Genomic DNA, 19535 nt, shown 5'->3' on the forward strand with positions numbered 1-19535 from the left:
AGGCCGCCAAAGGAATCGAATCCTTGCTCCAGCCAACACCCAGAGACAGGGCCCCCTCTCCCAGCCTTTGTGGGAGGGTCGGAGTCTAACTTCAGTAAGCACCAGGGAGCAAACCAAAATGGGTTTCACATGGACCAAAACTCCTCCCTAATCCTGCTCCTTGAAATTTTGCTCCTCCCTGACTCTAATGAACCCCACTCATCCCTCTTCCCTCTCCCCTCAGCCTCCCTTTAAAACAGCTGGGCACATCTGTACAAACTGAAGTGGAGGGGTCTGGACCCTCTTCCCCATGGCAGCAGTATGTTCCCAGCTAAAACCCGCCCTTGTCACTTGTTTATCTGTGACAGTTGCAATGACCCCCAAGGCACCCACTACCCAGTGAGTATATGGCCCTAATCTACTTTTTAACTACCCGCCAGGGGTTGAGCCTGGGAGCACCACCACACACACAATAAACTCCCTGCAAATCCCCTTCTCAGGGTGTGGTCCTGGGGAGTCACAGGATTTGAATCTAGAAGACACTTTGAGATCTCCAAGGCAGTGAGTATAGATAGAGAAACAAAGGGTTCCAGAGACAGAGTTGGGGTGCTCTAATATTTAGAGGGTCAGAAAATGAGAAGAAAGTAGCCAAGGGACTTGGTAGGGAGAAGTAGGCAGAGGGATGCAGGGACAGCCAAGAGAGCACAGGAGGAAGTTTGCAGAGGAGAGGGACCCCCGTGTCAGACACCATTGGTCACTGAGACAAGGACTAGAAACTGGCCTTGTGACTGAGCGGCATGAGGTCATGGCTGACAGTGATGATACCTTGGAAGAGCACTTTGCTTCTTTTAGCATGCCCTCAAATAAATAGTTCATTTCATTTTAAAAGTAACCAGAGAGAATGGATGGATAGTTGTTTATTCCACCCATAAGGACAGCATATTAGTTAGGGTTTGCCAGAGAAACAGAGCCAGTTGGAAAAAGTGAGTGTGTGTGTGTGTGTGTGTGTGTGTGTGTGTGTGTGTAAGTGTAAGGACAGGGCTCATATCATGATTTGGGAGGTTTACAAGTCCCAAGAGTGAGTTGGCAAGCTGGAAACCCAAGAGAGCTGATGATGTAGTGAGTCCAAAACCCCAAGAATCTAAAGGACCAGTGGTATCCAATGGTGTAAATTCTAGTTCAGAGACTAGCAATCTCAAGGTCCAGGAAGAGCTGATGTTTCAGTTCAAGCCTGAAGGCAGGAAAAAGCTGATTTCCCAATTCAAAGACAGTCAGGTACAAGGAATTTTCTCTTCCTCAGGAGAGGCCAGTCTTTGGGTTCTATTCAGGCCTTCAACTGATTGGATGAGGCCCACCTGCACTAGGGAGGGCAATTTGCTTTACTAGTCTACCAATTTAAATGGTAATCTCGTCTAAAATGGTAATCCCACAGAATAAAGTTTGACTGAATATCTGGGCATCCCATGGCCCAAAGACACATAAAATTATCCATCACAGATGGCTAAGACTAAGCAAGATTCAGTAAGACTGTTGAGTCTCCCAGTCTGTGGTAATCAGAAGGCAGCCCTAAGCAAACTAATGTTGATTTTGGCACTGGGAAATGGGATGCTACTATAACATATACCTAAAACTGTGGAAGTATCTTTAGAATCAGGTGACAGGTAGAGGCTGAAAGAGGTTTGAGGTGCATGTTAGAAAAATCTAGATTGCCTTGAGAAATGATTGGTAGAAATATGGATGTTAAGGCAATCCTGGTGAGGACTGAGAAAGAAGACAGCTGTGGAGAAAATGTCCATGGTCTTAGAGAATACACATGGCATGAAGAGAATGTTGCTACGGAGTGTACAGGTGCTTCTGGTGAAATCGCCGCAAGAAACGAGGAACAGATTATCAGTAATTGTCAGAAAGATGATCCTAATAAATGAGGTGGCAGAGAGCTTGGCCCAGTTGTGTTCCACAGCTTTGGGGAAAGTAGAATATTTAAGTAGTGAACTTGGATATCTAGCTGCGGCGATTCTATGCCATGTGTTGAAGGTGCATCCTGTTTCCTGTTGTCTAAGCCACGAGGTCTGTGGTACATGTTATGGCAACCCTAGAACATGAAGACAGTCAGAGAACACCTGACTGGCCCGGGAAAACCCTCTGTTCCCCTGCAGCAAGGGCATGGGGCATTTTGGAGGGGAAGGTGGAGCAGGGGAAGTCAGATCCCAGAGGAAAGCTGGGCTGAGGAGGGATTTCACTGTCTGGTGTCTGCAAACCAGAACCAGGAGGCACAGTGATGGCTCCCACCCTGCCCCACCGGGACCCCTCATGGATGCCATGGCCCCTGGTCATGCCCATGCTCACTGGCTTCTCTCTAGAACCTAATCTCTGTGCAGAAGAAGAACTTAGGAGAGAAAGGGGAATGGATGTAGTAAAGCAAAACTGCCTTCCATTCAGCTCACTTTTCCTTTGGGGCAGCCGTGCAAAGAAGGCATGTTATTGGCCAATGGGCAGCCACATTGAGTGGCCAGGACTGTGCTGGAAGAAGCCGCTCAATGAGAGTTCTGGCCACAGAGGAAGGAAATCTGTGCAGGGCACATTCACCACCTTCCTTTGAGTTTCATATAGTGGTGCTCCATGTCCAGGGATCTGCCAGACACACAATTTGCCAGGATTCCAAAGGAGGTGAGGAGGGGTGTAAAGCCTGACATACTCCCACCTCTGTCACTGGCCAACATGAATGCTGAGCTCCCTCGGGCCTGGCAGCTCGCTGAGCTGGTCAACCAGCTCTCCTCATTTTGCCGAAGGTTTCAGAGCCTGACTCAAGGGAGAAAACCCTTACATGGCAACCACTGCTGGCCTCCCTGCCGCCCCCCCTCTGGTCTCTGAGCACCTGGAGGAGGTGCTGGCAGGGGCCACGGGGTGCAAACTGAGCTGGGGGTGCCTCCAAGAATCCTGGAGACTCTGATACGCTTTCTAACACATGTGCCGATCAAATCGACTGCCCCGTGATGTTTGGCTGAGTGAATCTGATTCTCCATTGGCTTCCATTGTACATCTAAGAAATGTCCCAAAACAATCCCCATAGGCCAAAAGGAAGGCATCAAGGAGAAAATCTTTATCAAGCAATTAGCCTGTCCAGGAGAGCTTGACCACTGGACGCTCACTCTTCTCCCTCCGGGACCTCTGTTTCCTCCCTGAATACAGGAGAGCTGGCTCTTTGCCCATTTGCTGCGGCACCTCACCCCTGCTGGCCAGCTTGCTCTCGCTCAGAAGTCTGACTTTATTCCATCATGGTTACCCCTCTCTCTCCACCTTCGATTCCCTAAGGCCCATTGGACCCTAAGTCCTAGTTGGCTCCATGCCCACTCCTGCCCCCTCACAGGCCTCAAACCCACTTGTTCTGTACCTGAAGAAGAGGGCTGATCATCAACATAGACTTAACAGCTAGCATCTCCCGATTTAGCTCCTGTGGAACTGGACTCCAGGCGTTTCGCCCAAGTCTGCGGGTCCCACCTCATCTGGCCCCGCCTGGATTGCTGCACACACGTGTCCCGAACCACAGCGCTTCCAGTCCTTTCTCTGCAGCACAGATACATGGCTTTTCCCTACATGCCACTCTCATCAGGTCACTTTTCTCCATCATCCTGTTCAAAAGAAAACCAGAGCAAACTGGACACAGAGAACCAGGGGATGCCAGAGGGAAGGGGCGTGAAATAGGTGATGGGGATTAAAAGGACAGCACGATGTGCACTGAGTAATGTGTAGATGTGTTGAATCACTATATGGCACCCCTGAAACTAATATAACACTGCATGTTAACTATGCTGGAATTTAAAAAGAGAAAATAAAACCACTGGCTCAAAATGGCCTCACTGAGGCCAAGCCACCAGAGGGGCTTCATTCCTAACCTAGTTAGTTTCAGCCACCCTGTAGAAATGTCGTTTTCACGAGTCCATCAGGAATTTTCTGGTCAGCACCAGTGAGGTAACCTTGTCACACGGGCCCTCTCTTCATCTCCCAGACGAAGATGAGGTAATCCACAGAATAAGACCCCCGCCTTTTCCCCCTAAGGAAAGGTACCCTTGCCTGGGACAGTCGTTTCTTTTGCTAATGACTTTCTGGCCCCTCTCTCCTTTCTATAAAACTTTCCATTTCCTACAACTCCTCAGAGGGCCCTTCTGTTTGTTAGAGGAGGTGCTGCCTGATTCATGAATCACTTAATAAATCTTTTTTTTAATGTTTTATTTATTTTTGATACAGAGAGAGACAGAGCATAGAGGTGGAGGAGCAGAGAGACAAGGAGACACAGAACTGGAAGCAGGCTCCAGGCTCTGAGCTAGCTGTCAGCACAGAGCCCGACACGGGGCTCGAACCCATGAACGTGAGATCTGACCTGAGCCGAAGTCGGAAGCTTAACCGACTGAGCCACCCAGGCGCCCCATGAATCACTTGATAAAGCCAATTCGATCTTCAAGTTTACTCAGCTGAATTTCTGTTCTTGGTTTGGTGTTTGTTCTTGATTTCATTTGGCTCCATAGCTTCCCGGACCCTGTGTGGTTCAGCCCTCCCATCTCTCAGGCTAACTACTTCACCCGTCCCCCCAGAATTCAGCGCTTCAGGGCTCAACACTCCTTTTTTACTTTTCAGATTCACTGTTTCTTCAGTAGGATGATCCCTTTTCTCCTCTCCCAGATCGAGATCTCCCTGCAGAGGCTGGCCACTTCTTAGTCTTCCTTCGAGCTATGACTTTGAGGCCACTTTCTTGGGACCTCTCAAGTCCCAGGGGAGAGCCCTCCTCTGTTCTGCTCTCATACCTTTAATGATCCTACCCAGGGCTTTTCATAGAGGAGTGGCAGGGCCCATTTCCGTTCCCGTGTCCTCCATTAGACCTGATTATAAACTATACGAAGAGAGGAACAATGTGTTCTATTAACCATTTGCTTCTGGCACCTACCGCAGTGCTCAGCACATAGATGTTCAACAAAAATCTGTTGCATGAGTGAGCGAACACTGAGAGGATTCAATAAGATAATTCAAGAAGACAATGTGTCTGGAAGAAGTTACCCTCACTTATGTACCTGTGCTCCACATCAGGCCCACATCCTGTGTTTGCAAATAAAGTTGCCTTGGCTTTAAACCACCCTCACTGGTTTGCTGTTGTCAGGGCTGCTTTCCGGCTACCATGGCAGATTTGAGCTGTGACAGGGGCCATCTTTATCATCCAGCCTTTTATGGAAAAAGGTTGCTGCCCCTCGTCTAGATGTCAACATAAATAGGTGTGGCTCCAAAATGAGACAAGATGTTCGCCAGGGCTCCACTGCTGGTAAGTGAAGCCTTGTCTTGTCAGTTCACTCCCCTAGCAAGGATTTCTTTTATCTTTATCATCTGGCTAATCTTATCAACTATCCTCAGGTAAGATCCTTGGTAGGAAATACCTCCCTAAGTGGAGTTAATTCTTTCAGGCTCGACAATGACATTGAGAATCCCCTGTCTGGCCATCTAATTGTCCTCTGGGGGCTGTAATAGGTTTGATTCATCCTTAAAACAAATTTTCCTACTCATGTGTCAGCAGGGCTGAATCACAGGCCAGGTGACAGAGGTTCCTGGAGGCCTTGGGAGCTGGAGCCAGGGTCACCTCACAGCTGAGGGAAGGTTAAAAGAAGCTGTCCCCAGCCCCTGGATGCTCAGGGGGTCTGGGCAAGCCCCTGCGTCAGGAGCCACAGGTGCATCCTGTTTCTAGACTCATTGCCATCCCCACCCATGGAACACTAAAGAAGACCTGTTCCCAGTCAGATCTTGGGAGGCTATCCAGACATCCTTTGGGAAGTATGCCCTTGGGAAGTTTTGCTTAATAATGTGGGTGGTTCAGTTGGTTGAGCTCCTGACTCTTGATTTCAGCTCAGGTCATGATGTCACAGTTCGTGAGACCAGCCCTGCGTCCGGCTCTGCAATGACCATGTGCAATTAGCTTGGGATTCTCTCTCTCCCTCTCTCACTGCCCCTCCTCTGCTTGTGTGTGCTCTTTCTCTCAAAATTAATAAACATAAAAAAATATAATGTGACTGAGCCCTCTTCAGTAGGACGGCGATTGCTTGGGCTAAGATTGTTTAAATAGAGTCTGTGACCAGCTAAGTAAATATCTCAGGGAAAATATGGCATTTGTGTCCCCTCTTGCATACTTGCCCAGGGTGGGGTGAGGTCCTTATGGACAGCAAGGACTCTGTTAATGCAAAGATAAGAGAGTCCCTGTGTGACCTCTACAGGCAAAAAGGACAAGTACTGAAGTCCATTTCCACTGCTGCTGAAGCTCAGAGAGGCAGGTTTCCCCAAGTCTGAAGTCCATGCATCACAGCCTGGGGTCAAAAGCAGTTACACTCTAGTTCTGGGTAGGGAGGCAGAATTAATTTCCAAATACCAACTAGTTCCTGTAAGGATGCCTTTTGTGTTTGTTTTACTATTTGCCTATTTCCTATTTATGAAGACTGTTCTTAGTTTTTGTAGCTGGCATTTTTCCCCTGTGGATAGTTCCAGATAATTAAAGCATTAATTAAGATACTGTTTCTGGGGATAACAAAATGTCAGGCGGCAGGAAGTCATATGTGGTCCCTTCAGCAGTAGTGGAATCCTCTCCGTGGGATGGCAATAACTGACATGGGTGCACGCTCACTTAGGGCCACCTGCTGTGTGAAACGCCTGCTATGAATACCTCAGTAATACTTGCAGTGATCCCGTGAGGTGCCTGTTCTTCACTCACACCCACACCCGTACCATGGATAAGAAAACTGAGGCACCGATAAGGAACATGCACAAGGGAACTTTCTTACTTTGGGATCCCTCCAAAGCAGAGCCTGAGACAGACTTTGAGCACAAGTTGGTAACTTGGATGTTGATCCCATGAAGTCCGGGAGCATAGAGGGTGGGGGAGGGAAAAAAAAAGTCAGCGTAAGCTTGTGTTATCACAGTGCACACAGAATGCCTCCCCAAAAATGCAGCAGAAGGGGAGCTCGGAGGCGCCAGCGTTACCTCCCCAGGGCAGAAAGCAGACAGGCCTATAGTACACTCTGCAGGCAAGAAACCATCAGGGTTTCCTGACGCTCCTGAGCTGCGATCAGGGGCTGAGGAGGTGGGATGCACAAACCAGGAGAGCCTGTCGCAGTAAGACATAGGAAGAACTCAAGTCTGGGTCTCTTGGACTCTAGAGACCACCCTGTCCACACCACCTTCCCATTCAGCCGGCCCTCAGAACAGAGCTTAGTCCGGGCTGCCCGGAGCACAGGCCTTGCATGGTGTTGGTGGGCTTACCTACCTCCCTGTAACTCGGTTCCAAGTATAGTGAGGAAAATGGGCCCATGTGCCCTATGGGAAGAGTCTGCCTGCTGGCCCAGAAAAGACAGTCTGCCTTGATGAAGGTAGGCACGTGAAGACCCAGAGCCACAAATGCTGAAGGCTGAGCATGGTACAGCCCAGGAACACCATTCCTGGTACACTCTAAGTGAATGGTGCCCCCCAGGGTTGTGCAGAGAACGAGCTGAGTGACTGTACACAGTGGCCCTGGACGAAGTGTCTCACTGTCCTCTGTTTCCCAAGGTGCACCTGCTCTCAGACACTCTAGGCCACGTGCTCTCTGAGGGGAGCCATGAACATGACACCTTCAGCTCGGCCCATTCCCAGCTGACCATGGGGCATCACGTCATTTGAGATTCTCAGCACATCCTAAAGTCTCAGCTGCCCCCTGGGTCCCCTTAGTTGCTGGGGCCTAATTCACAGGTGACGTCAATCACCCATGTACCTCCCATGTCCTGCTGAGCAAGCTCAAGTCACTTTTGAAAGAAAGTTACAGAACATGGCACCACCCCCGAAGAACATCTGCACGGACGAGCCCTTTCTGTAAGTCTGGAATGCTTGCCAGGCCCAGTGGGATTGCAGTCAGCTACATGGAGCATCTATCTCATTGTGAGTAGGAGCCAGCTGCCCCTTTCTCCACAGCCCGAGTTAGGAACTGGCTCCATTGTCACTAAGTGCAGGGGAGCAAGGACTCGGGGGACAGCAGGGCAGTCTCCAATTGCTGTACTTTCCTGTGACCCTCATCTGAGACCACAGACCATCTGCCTTCTCTCAGAAATATGACAATTATGGTCTAAGACCCATCAAGGATTTAATAGAAACCTGAATATTAGACTCAGAATGCCAAATTTTGTACCTGAAGTAAAAGAAATTCCTAGGAGATTATGAGGATGGTAAAATTAAAGGTTCATGCTGAGAACACATCTGTGCTTTTTCTTTTCCTTGCAAAATTTCCATGAAGCGATCTATGTGACCTCACTGGTATGGAATAAACCTACAGTTAATAAAAGCCCGTAAGGATCCAACTCTGCAATACATCCAAACCTTTTCCCAGACACCCATGCCTCACGGATTAAACGATCATCCTAAAAATATTCAGAGGATTTGTGGATATTCATTTTCATGTAAAAGGATATCCACACATTTACTCCTCAAAGGCCAAGCACTGTCCTGATGCAAAAGTGAAGGCACACAACTCTCATCCTTAGGGTCTCACCTGTGGGTGCAAAAGACACTGTTATCAAAAGATAGATGACAGTTGATAGGTTTGGCAGGCTCAGGGACAGGTACACCAAGATGGCTGACAGACCGCCATCCCAGGACTTTCCCACCAAACACCACCAAGATGGCCGAGGACCACCATTTTGGAACTTTCCGCCTGCTGCTGGCTTCCCGGAAAACATGTCATCTGCCCTAGCCTCATCTCTTCATCTTATAAGGGAATCTCCTGCCCCCAGACACACACCAGGAACTACTGTCCTATATAAGGCCCCACTCTTTGTCGCCAAGGTGGGACTTCCCTGGCTCATACCCTCTGAGCCACAGAACCTTGCCAAGAGCTCTTTAATAAAGGATGCTCTGATCTCTTTTCCCAGTCTCTGTTTTGTGACTTTCTCACTCCTCTGATTTAACCTTACCAATAGTACAACACAATGAGACAAGTATTATAATAGAAGAGAGTTTTTTCTGTTTTAAGTACAATCGAAGCACAGAAGAGGGGCCGCACTAATGCTGCCTGGGTAAATCAGGGAAAGAATGAGTCATAGAGAAATTTTTCAGTTGGGTCTCGAAGAGTGAGTAGGAGTTTTCCAGGGTGGGGGGAATAAGGTAGAAGGAATCATTCCAGACAGAGCAAGAGCTATAAGCGAACGTTTAGGGGGTTAAAACATTCTGGCATATTCAGAGGGCTTAAATAGTTTTCTGTGTGTGGAATATGGGGTGCCAGAAGCAGATGAGAATTTGTAGGAGGCTGCATGAGCTCAGGCTAGAAAAGTTTGTCGGGATTCCATTGCGATGATAGCTTTAGGATGGGCTCCCTGGGACTCTGCCAGCTGCATTAATTATTTATTATATGGAAACTGAGATTAAACTAAATGAAGTGATCAGGTTAACCAAAAACACAGCCTTTGCCTCCTTAACAATAAAAGATGGTAGAAGTCTCTCACTTGATGAAATTTGAAAAACAAGGGACACTTTACCCCAAATATCTTCTCAACCAACCTAACCCAAGCCTGGAAATGTCACTGAGTCCCATTCCTTTGGACCAGAAAGATGTTTTGGTTTTCAGTGTCCCTTAATAAAACCACAAATAGCCTGGGATGAGAGAGCACCCCGAATCCTGTGAGTTATTGTATGTTTTACTGATTACGGGTCTGGTGAGCATCTTGTCATTTTGTTATTGACCACTCATGGTTCTGCTTCTGTGAAATGCCTGTTCTGTGTTTTTCCTAACTTTTCTATTGAGTTATTTAATATTGATTTATAGTCATTCTTTATATCCTCTCGTCGCTAATCCTTTATCAGTTACGTGTGGCAAATATCTTCTCCCAGTTCAGTGGCTTGTCTTTTATTTTATGAATACCTGCATATTTCTGTTAATGCATCACCTGGGGTCACTGAGTTTTGTACCTGACAGATGGTTAGGACCCAAGGCAGGGTCCCTGGTCTGGAAAGCATAGGCGAGACATAGCAAAGAAAAGCAAAAGTCCAAGAGCTTGACTCAGCACACAGCATACAAGGACTTCAGGCTTGACGTGGGCTCATCTCTCTTGCCGTGGTTGCCTTCTCTGTCCAAGTTCAAGCCACTGTACATTTTTCAGAGCTCTGAATGCTCCACGCTCTTTTTGCCACAGGGCTTTTCCCCACACTATTCCCTCTACCTGAGTTCCATTCCTAACCCCTTCCCAACCCACTCTGCCTGGAAAGTTCTACTGCCCCGTAAGTTCTCACATGCTTGTCCTTTCCCAGTTGGATTCCCTCCAAGAGGCTCCTAAAGGATACTGACTTGTCCCCACTGAGACTCTCACTTCTTTCTTTTCAATCTGGTAGTTTGGACATTAAGATTAAATTAAACATAACTGTTTTCCTCCAAAAACATATAAACTAAACCACCTAATACAAACAATAAAGTAGGCTAAATAAATAAACAAATAAACTCATGATTGAAACAATTTCTTTTCCTCTGCAAAACAGACTATGGTTCAACTGTTCTAGCACTTCTAGGTTTAAAAAAAATTAAACCTTTATGGGCCGCCTGGGTGGCTCAGCCACTTGTGCATCTAACTCTTGATTGCAGCTCAGGTCATGATCTCCTGGTTTGTGGGTTCAAGCCCCATATTGGGCTCTGGGCTGACAATGTGGAACCTCTCTCTCTCTCTCTGCCCCATCCTACTCTCTCTCCCTCTCTCTCTCTTTCTGCCCCTCCCCTGCTTTGTGCACTCTCTCTCTCAAAGTAAATAACATTTAAAAAAATTAAACCTTTAACCAAGGCAGTGCAAATACTGTCACATAACAAAGTTCTGGCCATTATACAAAGGCACACGTTTCCTTTATTCTTTTTTTTTTTTTAAAGCATCTTCACAGGATTTGGGGCAAAACTGGGTACACAGAAAAATGAGGTGGGCATCTGACTGGCTCAGTTAGTGAAGCCACTAACACTTGATTTCAGTTCAGGTCATGATCTCACGGTCCTCGTGAGATTGAACCCTAGCTTGGGCTCAGTGTGGGAGCATGGAGCCTGCTTGGGATTCTCTCTCTTTCTCTCTCTCTCTCTCTCACAAAATAAATAAATAAACTTTTTTAAAAATGTGGTTTGGGCCAACTAAAAAAAAATCGAAATAAACAAAGTGGGACTCCCTGAACCCAGTCCATGCTGCCTCCCACACCCCACCCACAAAAAAAGTTACCCTAGGAACTATGGCTTTCACATTTTATAAACAATAATTTCTTACACCTGTGTCTTCTTTGACCACATATTGTCACATTACAGAAAGAAATGTCAAGTAAATACACTGTTAACGTTACTCTATTAAGTCCGCTTTCTCCTTCAGCCAACTGCTCCGCAAAGCACCACTTTGCACCTCCGGGCGCCCACATCCAGCAAAACCAGTGGTATGTTCATAGTCTCCACCCTCAGAGACCCACAAGGCGGGAGACTCTCACTTTTTGCTCACTCCCAAACTACGTTTATCTTCCCAAATAGGGTCTTAACTTCTGTGGGCACTGTGTTCTATTTCTTTTGTGTTCCACACATTGTTTATAATCCAGTGCTCAACGCATCATTAACTACCTAATATATTTTTTAAAAGAACAAAATGACTTGATAAAGGTAATTTGGAATGCAATGATGCTTTTCACTTAGGCTGATCATGAGCAGGAGTATGTGCATTGTAAGTCTAGCATTTTGAATAAGTCACAAGACCGTTTCAACTGAAGATAGAACTTTCATCATCCACATTTGACTCAGAAACAGGATCTTCAGCAGGGATTGCCCGTGGGTGGTGTGCAGTGACAGGGCTACCCAGATAATTGCAGGAGAGGCACCCCAGGCCTACACTGGACCAGGATGTAAATGCAAGATAAAGCCTTTACAGTAGCCAGGGTCCCTTTATTTAATTTCCCTCGCCAAAAAGAAAAAAAAATATCCTTTCAGGATCGCCTTCAAAATTTATTTGGAACATCCTCAGTCCTATCAAACCTTTATTCTTTGAGGAGAGGCACCTAGGTGATTCAGTCAGTTAGGCATTCGACTCTTGGCTTCAGCTCAGGTCATGATCTCATGGTTCATAGGCTCATGCCCCCCACCAGGATCTGCACTGGAGGTGCAGAGCTGGCTTAGGATTCTATCTCTCTCTCTCTCTCCTTCTCTTTCTGCCCCTTCCCTGATCACTCTTTCTCAGAAGAAATGAACTTAAAAAAATTATTCTTTGAGTATGAATGGATTCGCTCGTCCAAGTCAGTTTAACAAATGTGTATTGAGCACCTCGTGTGTTTAGGATAGAATGACCAGGGCAATGATAGAAAGTCACAACATGGCGCACACGGGAACACCTCTGCAGCCACCTATACCTCTGAAGCTGAGTGGAAGGTGTGGCTGGGAAGACACCGAGAAGAGCATTTGAGTTTTAGGTCACAAAGCTGTTTCCCTGGAAAACACCATATGGAAATGAAAGTAAGCACCTGCTATCCGGTGACCAGGACCACATGTACAATCCATAGCCAAACAGTGTCAAATAGCCTTATTCTCTACCTGAGGAGTCCTGCTCCCTAGCTTTAGGTGGGTGGTGATGAGCCCACCCGAGAGGCAGTGTGGTCTGCAAGGGAATGTGCTGGACTGGAGACCCCCTGTCTCAGGAGGTGATCCAGGCTGAGCTGTTAGTTGTTGAAGGCCTCTTGTTAGCAATTGATCACTTTTGTGCCTCTATTTCCCCACAGATGACCCAGAGAGGAGGAAAAACCCCTTTATGCTGCATCATCAGGTCAGGCAAGGATAAGAAGGGAATGCCTGATGAGGGCTTTGCACTCAGAAATTTTGTTGTGATGAATAAATCATGCTGAGTATTGACACCATTATTGATGATGGCTGGGCTCCCGTAGCACTCACCTAATTGCTTTTATAAAATTCCTCCCCAAAAGGGCATATTTAGTAAAAGCAAAAAGATAAAAACTAGTTGAGAAATGGAGGAATGTGAAGACTGCCCCATTGGGATAAATGCAGGAGTCCACACAAGTAGAGTAATCCCATGGTGGGGGCCTGAGCGCCTGGCCGATTTCAGATCCTGCCTCAGACACTGCCCACCTGATGGCTGGACTCCACGGCGAGACCGAACAAAGTGCCCTGCATGGGACAGCATGATCTATAGTCTTGCTTGATATCTCTTTTTCTATTCTGGGCACCATGCACAAATTCCATTACCTCGCCCTCTCCTCAGAGGTGAGCCTGTCTGGACTCCAGTTTCATTGTTCCTATATAATATATAAGAACGCATCAGATAGATACTGCGATATCTTCCAGCCCAAATGTTCTTGTGGGGGAGGGGCAGAGAGAGAAAGAGAACCCCAAGGAGGCTCCATGATGTCACTACAGACCCCGACTCAGGGCTCAAACCCATGAACCGTGAAATCATGACCTGAGCCAGAATCAAGAGTCAGGAGCTTAACTGACTGAGCCACCCAGGCTCCCCTAAAACTCACAACTTTGACTCACTATCACCTTCAGTCCTCACAACTAGTCCTTTCTGGTAGTTCTCCTTTCATTCCCAGTTTACAGATGAGGAAACTGTGGCACAGAGAGGTTACATAACCAAAAATATGGGCACACAGAATGTATAGCAGAGCTAAAAATTCAGACCTGTGTCTCTCTAACTCTAGAGTCTGAATTCTTAGCTATTTTGCTGAATGGTGCCTGCAGTGGCTAATTTTACGTGTCAACCTGATTGGGTCACAATGTGCCCAGACACCTGATTAAACATTATTTTGGCTGTGTCTGTGAAAGTATTCCTGGAACACATTAGCACTGGAATCTATAGACTGCTGAAAGCAGACCGCCCTCCCCAGTGTGGGTGGACCTAATGGGTGTGTTGGATTACATGGAACAAACAGGACTCTTGTCCTGAGTAGAACAAACAGGAGGAAGAATTGGGAGTTCTCTTCCTGCCTGCCTGGTAAGCTGGAACACTGATCTTCTCCTGTCCTGGGACCTGGACCAGGGCTTACACCCTCGGTGTCTCTGGTTGTCAGGCCTCCAGACTCAGACTGGAACTCCCCACGGGCTCTCCTGGGTCCCTCACTGCTCCCGCACATGGCAGACTGAAACTTCTTGGCCTCCCTAATCACACAAGCCAATTCCACATAATAAAACTACGTATTTATAATAAATAAATAGTAAATTTGATGCAGATACATACATAGATATAGATTGACTCTATTGGTTCTGTTTCTCTGAGAACCCTGATACCCTCCATCTCAAGCAAAACTCACCCTCTGTGTGTCTTTTCTCTTCTCCCATTCCCTGGGATAAGGATGAAGAAATTAGGAGCCTGGGTGGCAGGACTGTTTCTGATCCACCTTGTCAACATAAGTTGCTATTATGATAAACATGTCTAACGTTAAGTTCATTATTTTTAGTGGTGAACTTTCTTTTTAAAGTTTACCTTTTTACAATTTTGTATGTTTATTTTGTGAGAGAGACAGAGAGAGAGTGAAAGAGAGAGCGAGCATGTGGGTTGGGGAGGGCCAGAGAGAGAGAATGGCAAGCAGCCTCCACACTGTCAGCACGGAGCCCGACTTAGGGCTCAGATTCATGAACATGGAGATCATGACCTGAGCCAGAGTCAGATGCTTAACCCACTGAGCCGGCCAGCTGCCCCTTAGTGTGAAGTTCTGAGTTGAGATGGCTTTCCAGAATTTCTCTTCCCAGGTTTTGATATGAATAAGGGAAAAAAATTAAACTGGCTAAGAAAAAAATAAAAAGAATTTCCTACTTAGCAACCAAGGAAGAAATGAGTATAACTCAAACACCATACATTTCAAAACTTGGAAGCCCAGGAAAGGAAGACTGCGGCATGGACACAGAGCAGAGACCTGGCCCCGCTGGGTGTTCAGGCAGCCCCAGAGCCATACCTGTGGTTCCCCCCAGCCTGAGAGCTGAACTAGGAGGAGAGCCCTGTCTCTTCCCTTCTGACCTGGGAGTAGTGGAATCAGTCCTGAAGGAGAAATGGGTAAAACTGGGAAGTGGGGGAAGTAGGGCCTGAAGCAAGGCCTCCGGGAGGGCACTGGCTTGGGGTATAATCTGAAATGCGTGGAGCAGTTCCCATGGGAGCAGGGGTGCCCTACATGCAGGGGAGAGGGGGGGCCTGTCAGCAGGTATTGAACAAAATTCCCTTCCATGAAAGAAAGTCTGGCTAGTTCAACACATACACTGGCCCATGTCAACTGAATCCCTTCCCTCTAGATCTGCAATTTCTCTAAGGCAGCAGAAAGAGGGACACTGTCTTCAAACTGCTTGTAGAGAAAAACAGCTTGGTCTCAGAGAAGGAAGGAGTGATGTCAAGCTACCCTCTTTTATTTATTTAATTTTTTTAAGTTACCCTCTTTAATTCAGAGCAAACAGAAGGTCTGGAAAGAGCTCCTCAAGCATGAGTCAGATGAAAGAAATGACCGGGTGGCTACGCAAACATACAACACAAAGAACAGGGAAAAGTCAAGAGGGGAGAGGGAGGGAATTCACCAAGAGTTCAAAGATGAGAAGATAAAGGAACAAGACGTGAGAAAGGGCAGGCTGTGCTCGTAAAGAAACAGGCAGGGAACGATGAATCTGTGTCAGTGTAAAACACACGCACGTCACACACCAACAGGAGTTATGGTTACCAAACAGAATGTGAGTGACAGGCAACGTAAACTGGGGTGCTGTGAAAATAACTGTATTCGTTTGCTAGGGCCGCCATAACAACGGATGGCGGACTGGGCGGCTTACACAGCAGAAATAGATTCTCTCTCAGGTCTAGGGGCTAGAAGTCCAAATCAGATGTTGACAGGATTATTGTTTCTGGAGGCTCTAAGGAAGAATCCATTACAGAACCCTTTCCTAACATCTATCTGAAGGTGGCCAGCAACCCTAGGCATTCCATGGTTTATAATTGGGCCATCTCAATCTCTGCCTCTGTCTCCACATGGCTTTCTTTCCCCTGTGTGTCTGTGTCCTGCTCCTTATAAGGACACTGCTCTCTGCATTAGGGCCCACTGTACTCCAATATGACCTCATTAACTTTACTGCATCTGCAGAGACCCTGTTTTCCAATAGAGTCCCATGTACGAGGGGTTAGGAGCCTATCTTTTTAGGGAATTCAATTCAACCAGATATAACAACACAACAGAATAGAATGTAGAGGAAGAGGAGGAGAAATGGAAGCACTATGTGAGAATGCTAACCAATATCCTCATCTTCATTTGGAAGGTGATGATTAATAATGTTCAAAAATCCAGACACCTAGGGTAGAGGTATACGTATGCGCATACATATATAAAACCCTCAATGGCTAATCTTTTCTGTAAACTCTTATATTTAAAGAGTATGTGGTAAAGAAACCTTTATTGAAGGTTCAACGACTTGTTTATTTTTGTTCTTTTATAAAATAAGTAAAATTTTAACATAATGCTTTCTGTCCTTTCATACATTTTCTAGTGACTACTTACACAGCCCACTGAGCAATTCTGATACTAATGTTCTCCCCGACAACTACCAAAACCATCAGGAAGTACGTGACAAAGCCGGAGCCTTAGTCATATTTGAATCTTCCCAGCTAACAGCGTGCCTGGTACATAGTTGCTGCCTTATAATTGCTTAATAAATTGGATTGTTCTATTGCTAATTCTGCAGAGTGTTTTATACCAGGTAACATACAAGACCAATGCTTTCCCTCCCTCTGGAATCTTGCACCTGTAGACGCACATGCTGTCCAGTTTCCAGAGACTACATTTTTCATCACTCTGTTGCGCCCAACGGTCTAACTCTGGGAGACTAATTTCAGATGTAGCTGAAGGGGAGACAGCACAGTTGTCCTCAGACAGGCTGACCCTGTACTGAAAAAGAAAATGAATCCCTTCTCTCCGTCGGGAATGTATTTCTTGCCCTCTGCTCTAAAGTCCTATTCTCTGGCAACATAGGAATTTCATCCATGGACAATAGAATCTGCTGGTTAAAAGCCAAGGGTGAAAGGGTCAGCTCCTTGCCCTCAGCACCTTCCCTGAAGAGGGCATTGTTACTGCTGAAGAATGGAGCCGGGTTCAGAAATGCACAGACGCTGCTGCTGACAGAGGCTGCCCGGTGTGCTGGCACATTCGCAGGCCATCATCGCCTCACACGCCCTAGGTCCTCCCTGCTCCACACCAGCTCGCCTCCAACCTATTTGGAAGGCAGCAGAGGGCTACTCGGGGCTTAGTAAAGACACAGACAGCATGCATGTGTGGAACTGGCCTTGGCTATTATTAACAGTCTCTTGGGAAGGAAAACCAGGGCTGAATGCCTCTTGCCTCTTTATCTGCATCTGTCTGGTGTAAATGGCTCTCTCTTTCTCCTTCCCTATCTGTCTCTCTCTCTCTCTCTCTCTCTCATTTGCACCCCAGTGCAATCAATATTCCTCTCCATCACCGATTTGGGACCTGACAGGCTGTGTTTGCCATTCCTGTGCTGACTCATCCACGGAGCCCATCACGGGCCAAACGCTCCCTCTGGCCTGAAATGCTGCTTGTGGAATCTCCAACTCTGGCTTATCTTTGCTCCAGTAAGTTTCCTTTTTCCTTTTCCCCAGAATGTCACTTTGATCTCCAGTGCCTTACCACCCTGGGAGTCCCAGAGAGGCATTAGCACAGGGGACACTGATGGAAGGTGGGCATGGAATAGCACTGGCCCTTGTAAGAATCAAGAAGCAGCTGCTATAAGGAAGGAAGCACAAACGCTGGTGATCAAGGGCAAAGTCTGGAGCCAGATAACACACTATGAATAGCTGCAGCCCCGAACGGCATATTCTGTGTCCAGGTTTGAGTTGATTTCCTAATTTTGTAACCTAAGAAGAACTGCAGGCATAGAGAAAAACAAACACTCATTTAAATTCTTTCCTAGAATGTCAGCTGTCAGGTGATAGAGCTTTCCAGCTGGCTGAACCTCAGAGATCACTGCTTTCAGCGTCCTCCATCCACAGAGGAGACAGAGGGGTGCCAAGATGGACTGTGTCTCCGAGGTCAGACAGTGGACAGGGGCCTAAGTTTCAGTCCAGGGCTATTTTCTTGCCAACCTCTTTGTGTACCACCATACAAATTTTTATGCTGTCGAGTGCTTTACTCTTTGAGGTCTATGGTTTGGACCAACTGGCTGATAGCAATACCAATGGAGAGACATGTTTAGGAACGGAAAGCATGCTTGTGCCTGGTGACAGACAATCACCCTGCAGCCAAGACCTCCGGGCAAGGGCAGGGACAGCCGGCAGGACACACCAGGCAGGGGCTTCAGGGTTCCCGGGGTCACAGGAGATGAGACTCTCACCTACCTCTCTATTACACGTCCATGGCAGAGGACAGACAAGCCGGCCTCACACTGGAGCTTTTGAAGAAGGTAATGAGCAATTTGGCCTTCTGTATCTTTGGCTCCCATTAACTCTGCTCCCTTGGTTTGCAGTGAAGTGGGGGCAGGGGAAGCAGGGGTGGTGACAGGGAATAAGGGGAAGTGAAGAGTAACATGGTGGGGAGGCGAGGGGGAGGATGGGGAGTTGGTTCGGGACATGATGGGGTGTGAGGAGATAACGGGAAGTGAGGCATCCAGGCCCCGCTGTTGCGCTGTGACCCTGCAGAAACAGCAGGGTTCCTCACACTGAAGTTCAGGGTTTCAGGGAATGCTAGCCCACAAGGGGACCAAGGGGGACCATCAGGAGCTTCACGCCAAACCACTACTCCAGGGTCCATTAGCCCAGGGTTCTCCCAAGGGAAAACGTGGATAGGCTACTTTGATGGAGTCATGGGCAGGACGTAATAAATTGAGAAGGAAAAAGAAGACCCTCACAGTACCTTCTTTGAGGCTGTGAACTCACAAGATCGTAGACTCAGAGTTGAGAATCACTGTCAAGGCCATCTGCCTGTGCAGGGATCCTGTGTAAGAGGCTCAACCAGCCTTCTCTGAACCATTCTGAGAAAGTGCTCCTCTCCTCACAGGTGAGCCATTCCGTTAGCAGAGCTCTAACTGCTAAAGTATTCTTCATGATATGGAGTCAGAACAGGCTGCCCTATATCCTCTAGCCTTTATTCTAATCCTTCCATGTGAGTCTCAGAAGTCAGATTATTACACCTTCGTAACACAGTCCAGAGGCTGTGTGTGCACGTGTGTGTGTGTTGAGGAAGAGGGAACTCCCACAACATTTATATGTATGATCTTGGCAATTACAAGCAATTAGCAAGCAAGCCAGGGATGTATTCAGCTAGAGGTCATCAATGACTAATTCAAAACTTCTATTTTTGTTTCCTAAGTCTATTTGAATTCGTGATTCCTGAAACAATCCAAAGAAACTATCTCAACCAACATTCCAAAGTTGACATTGGAAATATTAAAACAAACCTCAGCCTTTTCCCAAGATGTATCCACCATCTTTAATAACAAGGGATTTCTGCCTCGTCACTAAGCCCAGAACCTTCCAGCCTTCCCTGATGCCTCCTTCTTTTCCACCCCAGTGCTGGGTCTGTTG

This window comes from Suricata suricatta, chromosome 7, assembly GCF_006229205.1.
Source record: "Suricata suricatta isolate VVHF042 chromosome 7, meerkat_22Aug2017_6uvM2_HiC, whole genome shotgun sequence".
NCBI classification, from domain to species: Eukaryota; Metazoa; Chordata; class Mammalia; order Carnivora; family Herpestidae; genus Suricata; species Suricata suricatta.